The sequence below is a fragment of the Anguilla anguilla genome, chromosome 6 (genome assembly GCF_013347855.1).
Source record: "Anguilla anguilla isolate fAngAng1 chromosome 6, fAngAng1.pri, whole genome shotgun sequence".
Classification (NCBI taxonomy): Eukaryota; Metazoa; Chordata; class Actinopteri; order Anguilliformes; family Anguillidae; genus Anguilla; species Anguilla anguilla.
In genome coordinates, this window is record NC_049206.1 from 10,080,837 (window position 1) to 10,095,710 (window position 14,874).

Below are 14,874 nucleotides of genomic sequence, written 5' to 3' on the forward strand. Positions count from 1 at the left end.
GCACAGACCTAAACTCTCCTCCCCGTGGCAACACCATTCCAGTCACAGTCATCACTAGTGCTCAGGTGGTACTGGCATAGACAGGATTTGATAGCTTACTGCAGATCAGGTGACTACTCTAAACGCTGCGTACTTGGCAGTCAGGCCAACAGGAGTTCCTACAACCCATGATGTAGTAGAGCATGTACGTTTGTACCCATTCATTTTTTTGTAAAAAGCTTTCTTAAAAATCTATTTTAATATGATTTATTAGTATTTTTTGTATTTTCATTTCCTTCATTACTTGAAAATATGGCTAAGTTTATTTGTTGCCAATTTCTGTTTGTTCAGAAAATTATTTTAAATCTGAAAAAAAACTTGAAGTGATTTGAAGTGGCATCCAACACTGTACTGGAATTTGTATAATATATTATGGCAATGTATGCCATCTATATTTGCAGTACTAACTCCTGGAACTTTTAATGTGACTTTTTCATCATTGGCAAGTAGGTTCCACCCAAAGTGATATCTCATCTAAATGTATAGTAAGAAAACAAAGATCTTTGATTGGCTGTTATTCATTTGGTACTTGACAAGTGTGCTTTACACCTCACGATAAACGTGGTTATGCAGGCTTGGTTCTTTAGTGTAGTACAGATTTTTGTGTCTATTATTTATTAATTTATAAAACCATACAAGCGAGATACATTCACCTTTTTCAATCGTATTGTTACACTTTTTTGATGGGACTGAATCTGCAACGTAACGGATTTTTTTGTGCGTTTTTCATAGGGTGGCACATTGTCAGGGTGTGGCGGTTGTTCTTTACAACCACCCATCCCTACAATTGAGATGTCGCCAGGAAGGATTGGTCTGCATAATTGTAAAAAAAAGAAAAAAAAGGGGGAAATGAACAAAGAAAGAATGGGGCGCATCCATCAATTTGCCATTAAAAATGGAGAGAGATCCACCTCTGTAATAAAAACCCGGCCAAATGGCTCGTGCAGTTCTGTCTTTCTGGGCAAGTGCGGGGTGCGATTAATCAGCCTGGAGCGAGCGTGCCAGTGTAAACACTCCCGATAACAGAGGTGCTGAGATGTGTCCCCCAGTAGAAACACAATGTAGAACTGCTCCTGGCAAGTGCACTTAATTAGGGCATTTTAGCACCCTCAACTCTTATGGCTGATTAATTAAGTCTCAGCTAACAGCGGATTGCTCTGATATGGGCCTATCAGTAGCCCAAATTATAAACCAGCAATCTTACATTGCAATATATATATATATATATATATATATATACACACAGTGTATACTGTATGTATGTATAATGGGGAAGAAAAACTGAAAACACAGACAGAACAAAATAAAAATAAAGTAAAATTAGAATGTTGAAATACATTTGTACTTAAAGCTTAAAACTTGACACTGGGACTCAGGGAAGGGTATATGTATACATACTTTAATTGAGGTTCATTTGCTTTTCCGACTGCAGTATATTAGCTATGGTGTGACTACATTGCAGATATGACATATATATCAGTTCATTTGCTAAAAAATGACATGCCCCAAAATGGTTACTGATGAGCTCTGTGAGAATCACCACCATGATTGATTGACATTATATTAAAATTAAGATGAACTCAGGTAAGCATTAGCCTGCATTGCTAGAAGGTCATCCCGTAGTGCTCGGAACAAAACCTGGCAGCATGCTTGAGAAAGCTGGAATTATTCAGATGACAGACTCAATGTATTCAGAAATGGGATGGCAATTATTTGGAAATAACACAATGTCAGTAAAAAATAAAAATACAGGAGTGGGTAACATTAACTGTAAATGCGTTATCAGCAGTAAAATACATGATTATTGATTGCTAACAGCAATGGCAGGATGAAAAATGCAACATCAAAAACAAATTACAATAGCTAGTTAAATTTTAGCCAGTAAAAGAACTGCAAACTTAAAGCAAAGCAGCATGAACAATGCGGACCACAAATTTTAAATGATCTTGCTTTTTTTTTTGCAACAACAAAATATCAGCCTTCCAATTAATTTAATATCCCCGCTTGCCAAAAAAAAAAAAAAAAACACACACAGACTAGTAGCTATTATTTGTGGCTCGCCCCGCATATTTTAAATCCTATTACACATACAAAACCCTACATTTTATTTTGTAATGCATTATTCATCATAGTAATTGCCAGCTTTAAAGAGCATGTACGGGATGCCTGTGCAGGCTCACACTGATGCATTATCACGCCACCAGGCCACACAACAATAGCTGCTGTCACACAGACAGTGGCAGGGGTGAAGGATACGAGCAGGCCTCTCATCCCACTGACTACAAATCCCAAGCTGCCTTAATGCCGTCACGGCACCATTATGCTTTACTCACTTCAGCCAGACGGGACAGCGGGCGGGCGGCTCGCCGGACCCACTCCGGTGAATAATTCCCACCGGGAAACGGAGGACGGCGGATGATCCGCAAAACAAATCCGCGGAACGCGAGGACGCGTAGGAGAAAAGAAAAGGGGGAAAGAATTCAAGATCACACGAAGAATTCAAGATCCTATGCTCATAAGGATTAAGGGTTGCTAATGAATAATGAGGAGCGAATAGAGTGTGGTGAGGTGGCTTAAGCTAAGGAGCCCCCTTTGGTGGAGAAGAGTAATGTCACTTGCATGCCTGTCTCTGGTGGGACTGGAAGCACGGTAAAAAGAGCAGCGGGGCCAGGGCCAGGCCCTCTGTGTCCCCCCCCCCTGGAGTTCCCGCTCTGATCTCATGACTGTTGAGGGCCCTGGCACTGCCCGCATCCTCCTGGCAGATGGCACAAGGCATCGGAGCGTGACAGATTGAGGCACGGGCACAGTTTGAGAGGGGCTGGTGGAGCGGAGGGTTTGGGGGTGGGGGGGGAGGGGGGGGTTGAGGGTTATATTTATAGTACGGAATGTTGTGGTCCCTGGAGAGAACTGTGCTGTGATATCTGGTGGTTGGGGGGGGGGGGGTGGGTTGTTGGGGGGGGTGCGGGTGTTTGGGGGATCTTGCGGGGGGCCTGGCAGTGGATCGCCGTGCCCCTCTCTCCCTGGTCCCAGCCCAGCTGAGGCAGAGCGGTAATGACAGGCAGCTGCCAGGGCCCCCGTGGCAAGGCCATGGGCTCCTCCTCCACACCGCCGAACGCACGCCAGGCCCCAGCCCGCCCAGCTGCCCCCCGTCCCAGCTGACTCCTCCAGGAGAGGGGAATCCCCCCCCACGCTCCAAATCAAGCATACACACTGAAGGCAGAGTTTTTAATTTTTAATTTTCCCCCTATTTGCAGATATCTACTGGGTTTTTACATGAGAAATCTGGGTGTGTAATCTGTAATCTGTAGCGTGCTTCACTTTTCGCAAGTCCTCTCTCACCTTCTCACAGACCTAAACACATCGGCGCATTGCTCCGCAGGCTGAAACGTCGCACGTGTTGCAGATGAGCGCTTCGGCTGAGGCCCTGCTCTACGTCAGGCCTGACCGTTCCGATGGTCTGGGCACATTTCACATTGTCTGAACAGAACACCGCCAGCGACGTCCCCTCTACCCCACATTTAGATCAGTCGAGCAACGCGGCCCAGTTTCAGGTGGTTTGACAGACAGGAAACTCGGCTCCCTTGATCAGGCAAACGCACAGCGCCGAAGCCTTGATTTTTCATTCCTGTTGTCATCTTTAAAACCCGGCCTCTGCCACACGTCATTCTGGAATTTTCTCTTTTCTCGCTTTTTGATGTGTTTTTTTTTATTATTTTGCCTTATCATTCTGCCTCTGTCATTCCATTTATATCACAGATTCCTTTTGATATTGGAGAGAGGGGAGAGAGGAAAAATAGTGAAATATTTACCTTCCTTGCATTTCTCACTGCATTTTTCCCTCTTCTTCTATAATAAGATTCTTGCTGGAGTTTGCTGACATTGAAGTGGGAGCTGTTGGTCAGAACTGAACAATGTCAGCCATTGAATTAACAATAAAGACACTGCATGTACACTGGGCGTTTCGGAATTCCGGGAATTCGTGACAGGAAATCTTTATCTGTTCACTCACTTGCTTCTCACGCTTACTAGCATTTTACCGATGCACATTAGTTGTGGGTCACTACAGCTGCCTAAAGGGATTTGTACCATGTCTAATTAATGTGCTGTGCAATTTAATTTGACCTCCTTTTTCCATGTCAGTTGAAATAAGTTAATGAAAACAAAAAGTTCACGTTCATATCTTGCTTTTGTGCACTGCATCATGGGCCTGCCTTCAAAGATAATGTTTAAACTTTGCTCTCATGACAATGCTGATTCAAGAGCCTTTTTTAATTGTATCTGCCATATACCTAGGAGCTGGGCCAACCAACACATTGCCAGTATCTACACGCCTGCATCTATTTCTTAAACTACTTCAACAAAACTGTGTTTATGGGCCAAAATGAATTTTTATTAAAATATATATGAATAAGATGTAGTGTACTGAGCATTTGTAAATAAAATCCTTCTAAAAACACGCATAGCTACTGTATTATGAGTTAATCTCATTAGTGGGAGGCATGCTGATACTGACACAGATGCACAGCAGGTGCAGTTTTTAAAGGATCTGAATAATGCTTTTTCATCCCAAGGGGCCATGACTACACCGGGAGTGGGGGGATGGTCACACCGAACTGGCAGTTGAATGATGCTGCTCAACCACGTTTTTTTCCCGCTTGTCAATATTCTTGCAAAGGACGGATGTCTTGCGGTTCAATATGACCAATTTGGAATTTTCCAGGCCTCTACATGTCCTCAGCACACCAGCCAATTCCCTTCCTTACCCTTCTCTCCCCGCCCCCGTCCCCTAACTCCCCGGACCACAATTGCATCCTTTTCCGGAAATTCACGTGGGGTCAGCATTTCGCCTCCAGCACCTGAACATCACTGCAACGCTGCAAAGATCGGAAACTGACCAAAGTGTCCTGACTAGTTTCCTGCCATTGTTTCCTCGCTGTCTCCTAGCAAACATGGACAGAAGGCGGACCCGGCGTGGCGGAAAATACGTGCGTGCCGAGTGCCGCCTACCGCTGGGGCTAGTTCCTGGGTTGGCCCTTTGCCCTTTGGGGGGGGGGGGGGGGGGGGCAGCAAGGCCAGGAGAGGGCATCTGATGCGTCATCAGCGCCCTACGTATAGCCTGCGAGCACAGAAGCTTCTTTGCTGAGAGCCTTCTGCTCTGTTCACTCCGGTAAAGACAAAGCTGAATCGTGTTCTTAACGCAGCATTAACAAACACACGTGCGTTACTTTCCCCACACCATCGTTATCTATAATTGTCTCTAAAGCTTCATTGCTCCTGTGCTAAGTGAGTTTAGTGCTATTTTTAAACCATTCCTGGAGCAACAGCTTGATTGTAACCAATAATTGTGAAATACAGTACCTTGATTTTACCTTGCCAAGCAGATTCTCGCTAGGTTGTATTTGCAGAAGTAAAAAACATGCAGGGGTTAAAATGTTGATCAGGGAGAATCATTCTCAGGATTTTGTGTGCTGCAGTGTTGATGGTGCAGTTAGCGTCTCTGCAAAGCCAAACATCTTTTTAACGGCACCTGGGAAGATGGTTTCCTAATCCGCATTGAAAATACCCTCAGCCCCCAGAAACCACTGCCAGGCTGCAGCCTAATAATATTTTAAAGCCTTTTTTTACATCGCGGGATGCCGCGAGAATGCTGTGTTCTAGGGGTTTTATCAGGGCACAAAAACACCTTTAAAATGTTTTCCCGCAGAAACAAAGCAGAAGCGTGAACTGGACCGATTTAAAACGTAGCAGGAAATTAGTGGGCAGGTAAGAAAAGAACCTTATAAAAACATTTCAACAATGTTGTTGTTCACCGTAACCTTGCACAACCTCGCTGCAACATTAAAAAACTCTAATAAAAATGTTTTCCGGCTGGGTGCTTAATCCTGGGTAACTCTGGGTGAGGTTTGTGACCACTGAATTTCCCCCCTGAAGCTGATTCTCTTGTACAAGTCCCTTTGGAGCAGTAGTATGGGCTTGGGAGGCTGCCAGGAACACAGATCCGACAGTTTGATTTCAGAACTGGAGGAGCCCACCCTTGTTGCAAATAGAATACACTGATATTTAGTGGAACTATGTGGACCTTTTGAAATATGAAATATGTGGAAAATAAGATAAATTTTGGATGAATATGTTTTTATTACAATATGTGATAGTGGCAGAAAAATATATTATGTGTATTCACCCACATATTGTGAAGTGCTGCAATATTTATTCTGATATATTATTTAAATATATTGTAACATATTCCATTTATATATCAGGGCTAGACCAGGATGTCCAAATGCTTTATCTTTTCAACAGCATTGTTTGTGATGCTCTGATTATGCTTGAATGTTGAGACACCCAGGTTTGCACTGTCCAATCAGAATCTTCCCTGGTATCTTACCCAGCCAGTGCTGCCCATCCCTTTATCACTTGAGGGAGACATTAATTATTATAACAGAGCACCAATGACACTTAAGCCTGATTGGGACCCATTAAGTCTGCAAACCAAAAACCTGTCAAATGCCTACGTGTAGAAGACTATGCCTGGCACCAGAAAGGCATCTGAGAATGACTGTCAGGATGAGCGTGATAATTGGCAGACTGATCAGTTATTTCAACCACCGTTAGACCAGATTAATCCATCACCGTGCCCGAGGCCTTGGGCTTATACATGTAGCAGTGTCCCAGAGCATGAAGGGTAGCTTCTCCCATCCATCAGCGTAATTTGTGATCCCGATTCGATAATGTGGCCTGGCCCCTTGATTGATTGCACATCTGATTGGACAGAGTGACAGGTGGCCACACGGCCCTGTATTTGTCAAGGCCTCAGCACCTAGCTGTGCCAGGAAGATTAGAGCGTTAATGGGACCAATCTGTCAACACGCTTGACTGAAGGTTCATACATGGGATAAAATCCAGCCGAAGCATTTCTACAGAAGAGGCTGTGTTCTATTCAACTTGTCTAATGCCGGCAGTTGCGGACAGAAATGGTAAGGAATATCATGGTGAGAAATGAATACGGCTCAAACTTGGCTGACAGCGATTTGTATAGCAGTCCTTATCTCTGGAGCTATGAAAGGAAGATTCTCCCATGTCTCCATTTGCAGGATGCCAGTCAGGTGCCAGTAGTCCAACGACCTTCGGTATGCATTTATTATATGTTGTGTTGGATAAAAACTTCTGCCAAGTACCAACGTAATGGTTCATTCTAGGGTGACCAGTCTAGGGCGTCCTGCTCAACCTTTCTGCAGCATTTTGCACAGCCGACCACCACCTTCTGGTGTTCTCCTTGATAACCTTCAGGATCTATTGCTCTTGAATGCTTTGCTTCCTGCCCTGATTGTGGTTTCTTCCATGGGGGCACAGGTTTGAGACCTCACAACTCCTAAACAGGTGTCCCCCAGGATTCAATTTTTGGTCCTGCCCTCTTCTCTCTCCTTATTTAGTCTCCTTATTCTGCAATGTCCTCCAATGGTCTGTCTTATCATTGCCTTGCTGATGATACACACTTTTTTCTATCCCTCCCCCCTCTGATACACTGGCCTTAGCACACATCTCAGCGTGCCTGCAAGGTATCTCAAACTACATCAGAAACCATCACCTAAATCTCAACTCCGCTAAAACTGAGATCCCAGATAACCCCTCACCTCGAACTTGACCTTTCAATCATGCTGCACAGTTCTTCTATGTCACTTTCTTCATCTGCTGGGAAATTCTGAGTGGTACTTGACAACAAACTTTCCCTCTCCAAGAAAATCATGGCTGTATACTGGGCGCACAATTTCTTCCTGTGCAAAACCATTCCTCAACCCTGACTCAACCCAGCCCTTAATCCAATAATCTTAATCAAGTCTTGCCTGGACTACTACAGATTCCACCTTCTTGGTCATCTTGCCACCGTCATCAGATCGCTGTAGCTTATCCAGAATGCTACTGCTTGCATGATCTACAACCTCCCCAGGCTCAGTCATGTTTCTCCCCTTCTCATCTCCAGCCACTGGCAAACAATACTGGCTCATTTTTTATATGTTCCAGAAAGGATACAGTGGAATTTTTTGTTTGTTTTTCAAGGGGTCTACCTGTGTACTGTGCAACATGTGATTTTGGGATAGATGTACAGTGGAACCTGAGAGAGTGGCATGTAAGACAGTGCTAAATTAGGTCTGTAATGCTGTTTCTCTGTACGTAACCGCTTATAAAAAGATATAGCCCTTGCCTTAGCCCTGCCTCTTTTCCCCTGTACTTCTGCACTGATTTGGCTAAACTTAAATTCCGTGGGATTTTGTTGATTTTGGGGGCAGTTTTGTTTAGGGAGAATATTAAATATTTTATTTTTTGTCCTTTATTTAAACAGGGTAGTCACAACATATGTGACCTGTTGGGTCCTGGGATACTGTGCACTGATTATGATCAAATATTTTTTTATGCCACACAGCTGTTGAATTGATCCTCCATTTAAAAAGTGTCGTTGCAGCTGGCCTCATTTCAGCCAACATAATGCATTCACCTTTACTGGTGGTAGTACCTGGGTGGAAATATGGCTGATAACAGTGAAGGAGTCTAGCCCGCTGTTGGGTGGGTGGGTAATTGGGAGATTGGCCCCCCAAGAAAAGACCCATGTGAGGCCTGGAGATGAACAAATGAGTGGGAGGGCTGAATCACGGCAAACTTAGGTGATGATTAGCTGCTTGCACTCAAACCATTTCAATGCAGTGACCCTTCAAAGCAAATATACTAATGGCATCTATGAGAGTGGAGAAAGAGGAGCTTTTGCAGTTTCACCCACAGTTATTGTTGCCGTGAGCAACATGGATCCATTAAATCGACTGTTTTCAAAAGTATTCAATGTACCCTTGTTATTTTTCGGAAAGGTAAGTGCTTGTATATAAGTTTGCATTGTCACTTGGTCTACTCTCCCCCAAATCCAAATTAACTGTCAGACTTTTTTTTCATTTGATAGAGCTTAGAATTTTTCAATTCTCTCTCAGCAAGTATAAAGAACAGAATTTGACAGTGAATCTTAAATTTCTATTTGCATTTTGTCAGTGATGTGTGCTTTCATTTTCTGCAAATTCTATTTGAAAAGCACTTCACCACAAGAACAAGACATTGAATGCTCTGTCGAACCGTGTTCCACTGTGGTTGCAAATAAAAGGTAGTAAAATATGATTTGTAAGATTTAATGGTTCTTCTGACTTAAAGTGTACACAGCCATTTAATAAGTCCTATTTGCTTTTGTTCTGGGCATATGGCCAAGATGAAAGTGATCATTGTAACTGCAGTTTCACCCCTCACCCTTTTGTTTCCCTGTAATTAGTTTGTTCGTTAGCCTCTACTGTACGTGGAATAATTTGCATTTGCCAATAATGATTTCATGGATCAATCTTTGATGACAAATGGAGTGAAACAACTAAGCTGCTTAAACAAATAAGACACTGAGAAAATACATACAAATGACAATTAAAAGAAAGTTATTATTAAAAGAAAGGACTAAAAGTTGTTTTTAAAAAAATAATGGAACCAAAAACCTTTTGCGTTAACCCTTTCCCTTCCCTGAACCATTTCCTCACTGTAGCTCCTAACCACATATGGTACTTGCACCCCCTGTCTAAAAATAACATTATGAATATAAAAAATATTTCCTTGTGTGGATCCCTTTTCCCTCACACACTTTATTTTCTTATTTAAATATGGTTCACTGTTGGTGCAGCCTTGCAAATTCACATATTTGCCATCCTCTTTAGGTTTCTATCCAGCAATAAATAAATAAATAAATAATTAAATAAATAATTAAACCACAGTAATGGTGCTTCGTGATGTTTCCTCTCAACCAAAGACATTATGCAAAATAAATAAAATATGTTCCAATTATATTTATTTAATACAGCTTGTTTGTTTGTTTGTTTATTTAAGACATTAAAAATTAAAAAAAATGAAATATATGTAAGCTTGTCCGTTGGCTTATAATTAAATGACTGTGGGAGGCTCTCTTTCATACCATAGATTGGGCACAATTATATTTGCATGCTAGGTCATTAGTGTTATCACCAAATACATGCTTGAATATTAAAATATACTTAGTAAAGCGAGTGTGGTTAAGATATTACTCTGCTTCTTTTTCAAATAGACTTGAGAGAGGTTAATGCATTTCAGATCTGGATTTCAAAGATTGAGCATTTCGTCAAGAGCTTTGCCTTTCTTTAATCTTCACAGAGAACAGTCAGGGCTCCCTTTTTACCACCCCCCTATGTAATTGAGATGCATTCTCCAATTGACAGGGAGTAGAGCTGTTAGCTCAAGTGCTGGACAGCATCAGCATTGTCAGGTGACATGTCCAGGGTTTATGTGATCTCTCAAAAAAAACCTTAAAGAGCCGTCCGCCCGTGACAGAGTGCTTGTGGCTACTCTGTGTGGAAGTGACAGCCAAATGGACAATCACCCCCGTCCGACGTGCAATTCATCTTGTCAAAGCGTGGAAGGCGGGGAAAATCTATCCCCAAAAAGCGCTCGTCCGCATCCAGCCGGCGCAAATTTAAGATGCGACGCGGCGGAGTCGCGCGGATTACGTTCGTGCGACTGCTCGAGCCGTAAATCCCTCCGCGGTATGCAAGGGGCTGCTCAAGTTATGCTGGGCACGAAAACGCCAAGCGATTCCCGCCTCCCCCAGTATTGCCATATCTGTCCTATCAATCGTTTCTTAAAGCAGGAAATACAAATCCTCCCCTGTGCCTAAGGTTTTTCCATCCAGTCAGAGCGAAAAATTAAATTTTCCCTGTTGCTAACATTGCAAGTGTTTAAAAATAAATAAATAAATAAATAAAAAAAATTCATTTTCATTCCAGAATATAAAATAATGTATATTAGCATAGAGAGTCAGTCTGCTCCACAGTTTTACAGAAATTCTGGTTTTCCATCTGTGGATTTGCATGGCTGTCCCTCCTGGCAAATATGTCTAATGCCCTCGGGTGTCCCATTAAAGGTTAAATGCGGTCCCCTGTGGTGTATTGCGCTTGCATTCAGGATGTGATTTGAGCAAATTCCTGCCAAATTATATTTTTAAACGGTGACAATATATACAGAATGTATAAATGGACTGAATTATTCAGTCATTCATTTGCATTTTTTGTCCTATGAATTTACATCATTTTTTTGTATTTACATATAAAATGTCTCTGCTACCTGACAAGTAGTTCGCTGAATTTCTCTCATGCTTGTTGCAGCAAACTGACTAAAGGTTACTGTCAACAGAACTTGATGACGAAACAGCTTGTGTATAGCTTATAAATCCTTGACAGTGCTCAAGTCAGCACTACTATATAGTGATTTTATTGGCCTCTGCATTTAGCGGCCTTCATGTTCCTCTGTCCAGTTATAGCCATTGACTTTTCCCCAGGCTTGTCCATGGTCTACAAAAGGAAGTGTCCTATAAAAGTCTTTACCGCAACGTGGGGATTTTGATGTGTTCAGAACTTCTGTTTTACAATTTCTCTCTTTGTCCTCAGCTTGTGATTAGGAAGGCCGTGGGGGGTGGGGGGTACTGAAGTGCCAACCTCTTGGACCTGTGTTGAGAAGAAGCATGAATGCTTAAATAGTCCAATGCAGGAGGAAATGTACACTGATTAACATTTATGATACACAGACAGAGAGATAAAGAGGGTGAGTTTGAGGAGTTTGAGGCCTCTTCAGAATATTATGAAGTCATAAATGAGAATTTGTTGAGAATATTGTCTCTGTGTTCCCTCTGTCTTCCCATATGACGGTAAACATTCAGGCCGCTGTCTCCCCAAATGCACCTAAGTACCCACCAGTAGCCGAGGAAGTCTCTGATCTGTTTACCACTCCCTTCAGAAATGGAGTTTGTTGGCTGGGTATTATTACAGTTTGCTTATGCAAGACAAATAAATAATTGCTTTGCTTCGCTGCACCCAGAAGTTTGGGGGATTGAGAGAATGTGAATTTAAATCCAGTTCAATTGGAAAATTTCGAGAAGGTGATGAAGTTGTGCAGCATGATTACAAATTCCACAAGTGACCCACAGATGACCTTGCTCAGATTGATCTTCTGCACCAAAGACGTAGAGAATCTGGGCCTCAGATCCCTGATGGAAGATATTAAAAACGTGGCCTTCAGGCAGAGGTCATTAGCTCTGCATTGGGCGAGGGAAAACCTAAGTGGATCCCATTGGATTTCAGATACTGTTGTGTAGAAGCAAAATGTCATGGTTGTTTAGTCCCTTAAGAAGAAGATAATTTAGCTGAGAAATGTGTATCTGCAAGGGGGGTGGGCAATAGGTTTGGATCATAGAATCCTATAAATGGGTAAAAGCTAAGAGACCTACTACAAGTTCACATAAAAAGCAAGCAGAGAGAGAGAGAGAGAGAGAGAGAGAGAGAGAGAGAGAGGGAGAGAGAATAAGTGAAGGTAATGTGATGCATTCAGGTACTGTACAAGTATAATATGAAACATACAGATGCAGTTGCCAGTACATGACTCATCCACGATTTGCATATTTACCACCCTCATGCCACAAGCAGCTGTGATCGCTTCCTGCATAAACTGCCAAGGAAATAAAGAGGAAAATAAAGGGCTGAAGTGAAAATATGCAGGATCCTGACCTCAGTATAATTAATTTTGATGGCCTCTTCAAATGTCACCAGGCTGTTCCCTGCTTATTTGTGTAACTGCAGGCGACTACATTGCATGTCAAGGGCTGACCCAAGGAATATCCAATGATCCTGGAGGAAGCCTTGTATCACTGACCTGAGCCCACCCCCTTTTAATAATGATTCTACATTTTTCCTTGCACCAAAGTGCAAATGAGGCAAGGCATTGATGTCACAACAGTAGAAGTGGCAGACCTCCCACAATAAAGTATATTTGGACACTTACCGCATAGGTTGCACTTATTTCAGGATTTCATAACCAACACAAATGTAAGGATTAATTTGCAATGTTTCAAATGTATTATATTGCTACATTTTCTCTCCAAAACTGCCATACAACACAATAATTCACTAACCCTTTATTTTAACTGTTAATGGCATTCTGTGACAGTTTGATTTTTTTCTATGCTGCTAAATCTTCACTGTCAATTGTATAGTTTTCTTTTGTAATAAATTTGATGTGCTGACAGATAATTTTTCTTATCTCAAAATGAAAAGCCTTTCACGCTTCTCTCCTTCCAGAACCTGAAGGTTTTCTTACCAAGAATTGTTGCCATCTTAACCGTGGCCTAGCAACAGCCTCTGTCCTGGATTGGATGCCCTTGATGCTGGTCTTCACCTCAGCTTTCATTAGCCTCAGGGAAGGTCTGTAGCCGTACTTGACCTTGAAAATTGCTTGGCTGTGTTCTTGAATGTGGTAGTGAACGACCGTTAATGCAGTCATTCCTTTAAATGCTAAATTGTACCAAAATTCAGCAGATAGCCACTAGTGTTGCTGCTGGACTTTCAGGATTCCCGGTGTGACTAGTGTGGACATACACCACTCAAACCCTTAAGATACATTAGGCAGGTTTTGTAACTATGTGGCAGTCAGCTTCCTGTGGGAAGCCAGCTTGTGTAAAAGGACCTTAATGACCTATGCTACAAACTGATCCATGTACACAGCGAACTTCTTGACACCTTTGGGGGAGGATGGGCACAGCCTTGCTGCCAGCCAATCCTGTGGTCACGTCGGGCAGTTGTGTCAAACAATCTTACATTACTGCAATGTCACAAGAAGGTCAATAAAATGGCCGCTGAATGTCTACAGGGAGCCATCTCGCCAGCCACGCACACCAGGCTGACTCCAGGCTAAGCAGATCCCAGCTCCCCACGCATCCTAACACAGGCTGAAACTAGGACATCACTTTGTTTTTGGATGAGCACTGTACGCCAGAGCTGTACATCATTTGTCAGTGTCCAAAGCACATTCAAGCATTCTGACTGAGTTGTTGTTCAGGGCCTGCCGTTGCTTCAACATTGACTTCTAATTTAACGGCATGTCTTCATCCGAGAAGAGTCTGCATTTTTTTTTTAAGCAATGCAGTGCGTGCCACACTATTATTGCACTGACCTTGGAGAAGAATCCACAACAACCCAATTAAAAAAGCTCCTATTAATGCCGCCACAGTCGAGGGTATTTCTGGGCAGTCGCTGTGTTTTCCAGAATGAGACACAGGAACAGACTTACACTGCCTTGCACTGCATTAGTTTACTGTCACTTCATTCAGTGCACTGGTTTAAAAACCCACAAATTCTCACACGTCCATGCATATCAACCACCAGAGTGTACTTCTGCACATGAGGTGCCATTGCCCTACTGAAAAATAAATGTGAAAAAAATGAAAGTGCTAATTCAAATACATCTAGAGCAAAGTGGACCTTGTACTTTAATCTCCTTTGGTACAAAGTGTGGAGGCAAAGATTGTTGATTTCCGTAAATACTGCCTCAACCTGCTAGGTATTTGCACATTGATGTACTTCCATAACAGCTTCATTTACTTAAAATGTGTATTGAATAATTTATGCATTAGCTCATGCCACCAATTTTTACTGCCCAGCGAATGTGACCTTGATTATAGACAGGAAGACAATGATTGTAATACCTGTGAAAGACCAGCAGGGGGGAGCATTTCTAGCTCCTGGAACAGTATCACAAATCCTTTAGTCCTTTTATTTTTTTATGTTCACCATCCTGATGTCATACGATCCATATTGTCACTTCAGCTCAAAAATCTATTTTATGTTTCTTGCTCCCCCATAGGCCTTCTGTGGTAATATACATGCTAGAAAATATGGAACAAAGCATGGGGGAGAAAAAAAAAATCTAACATTTCCAACCAATATATTATTTAATAAACCAGCACAG

General features: G+C 42.4%; 1 long non-coding RNA gene across 1 annotated transcript in view; it reads right to left on the minus strand.

Annotated features, from left to right (window-relative positions):
• The window catches only part of LOC118229785, a 44,541-nt gene extending 41,826 nt beyond the window's left edge, over positions 1 to 2,715 (minus strand). The window contains exon 1 of the long non-coding RNA XR_004765731.1: positions 2,373 to 2,715. This is a non-coding gene — a long non-coding RNA (uncharacterized LOC118229785). The remainder of the gene's footprint in view (positions 1 to 2,372) is intronic.
• Positions 2,716 to 14,874: the final 12,159 nt, after the last annotated feature.